The sequence below is a fragment of the Hipposideros armiger genome, unplaced genomic scaffold (assembly GCF_001890085.2).
Source record: "Hipposideros armiger isolate ML-2016 unplaced genomic scaffold, ASM189008v1 scaffold_1191, whole genome shotgun sequence".
Lineage (NCBI taxonomy): Eukaryota > Metazoa > Chordata > Mammalia > Chiroptera > Hipposideridae > Hipposideros > Hipposideros armiger.
The window spans coordinates 318,564-320,530 of NW_017732541.1; positions in this window are offsets into that span (position 1 = coordinate 318,564).

A 1,967-nucleotide genomic window follows, 5' to 3' on the forward strand; every position below is an offset into this window, starting at 1 on the left:
GTTATCTTCCATCCTACTTATTCTAGTTCAGGGTTGCAGTGGCCAGAGCCTCTCCTGGCAGCTCAGGGCACCAGGCTAGAACCCACTCTGGACAGCACACACTTCCACCGCAGGGTCACTCACACACACTCAGTCCCACAAACATGGACAATGTGGACACGCCAGTCCACCACATGTGCACATCTGTGGGATGCGGGAGGAAACTGGAGTCCCTGGAGAAACCCCTCGCAGACATGGGGAGAATGCGCAAACTTCACACAGATAGCGGCCCTGGCTGGGAATCGATTATTTTCTCTCATCAACACTATAACAAAACAACTTTGAACAAATGGTTTTACTTGAGGACCTGCTGCATTTTTAAATCGTATTATTTTGACCAAAACAGCCCATGATTCTTGGCCACAATGGAATTTGAAACACTTTTCCAAATTTTCTGAACATCCATTTTAAGAACGTCTGCTCTGTAAACTTCAAGCCAGCGACACAGTCCCATCCCCCTTGAAGCCAAGCTCAAGTATCTGATATGGGCCTCGCGGTTTGCAGACATGCCGTGGGATGCTGATGAGGAGGTGATGGACATTAATGTGACACTGCCCAGAAGCAGCCCATGTGCGTGTGCAGCAGTGGCCACAGTCCCGAGAGCCAGGCTGTACTACTGGCTTCCCTCTTGTGCCAGCAGCCAAAGTAGGTTGTTCATTAGTACAGACGAGTGGTATAATTTGGTCCTTATTCTTGGCTAGGCAGATGCCAGGCCTGGGGCTCTAGCACTGCAGGAGATTTGATGGACCCTCCTTGTATTTTAATTAATTTATGTTTTGCTTAAAATAGCTACAGTGGGGCTTGTGGTTTTTAATTTAGTCCGTATGCTAAGCACTTGAGTAGAGACCTGAATAAAAGAATTTAAACTAAGAGCAAAACTACATCAAAAGCAAATTACTTATATTTTAAAGGCAATATTCAAGGTAGGTTAGAGCACAGTGCTGTGAAAGTTAAAAAAAACAACTACAAATCTACAACATAATTTTATTAAAGATTATTAATAATGATAACCACAATCTTTTGGGGTGAACTTCTTTTCTTCTAGCTCACAAATACGAAATAAATTTATACTTAGAAGAAAATGTGTTTAAAGTATGCTTATTTCCTAATCTACTAGCTTTTTATATAAAAAATAATGATGAGAATAATACAGGATCATTGGGAATAGCTAATGAAGTAAAGTTTTAATAAGTAAAGTTTCTTAAATACTGTTTATCTCCAATTGTGTGTCAGTAGGTTTTATTCCCTAACAAACAGAAAAAATAACCAAAAAATGATCCATATAGTTAATAGAAAAATCTGAAGTAAGTTCATATTTATCTAGTACATATTGAATACAATATTTCCTCTTTTTTCCACTGTTTTCTTAACCATGTCACAAGTGTTGTATCTGTTTTAGCATACCACATATGATTTTAGTGGGAAAAAATAGTACAAAGGTAAAAAATCCTATTTTGCTTTTGCTGAAAATTTTTGTCTAATGAGAACTAACATGCCATTTTTATCAGTCATCAGGAAGAAAATGAATAACTGCTGATATAGCATATGTTCACCAAGAGCTGAGTTACTCATCATAATGAATGTCAGACTAATGCTTAATAGGATTTGTGTCGCAGGAGGGAAATAGTGAAAAGTTCAATTAAAATAAATCTGGCCAGAATACATTCCAGCCAGCTTTGCTTTTAGTTTAGTCTAAGTACATATTAGAAACAGAACAAACTATAATTTATCTTTTTGATAATGTAGATGATGATAATGATGTAATTTGACTATAAACTCTATTCATAAAGAATCAGTCTGTATCATCAGTCACTACACTAACAAAATGGTTTTTATAAAATAAATAAGAACCCATACTATGACATATTTATGCATACACACACACGCACAGAAGTACATATACTCTTAACTGCAAATCTAAAATCCAG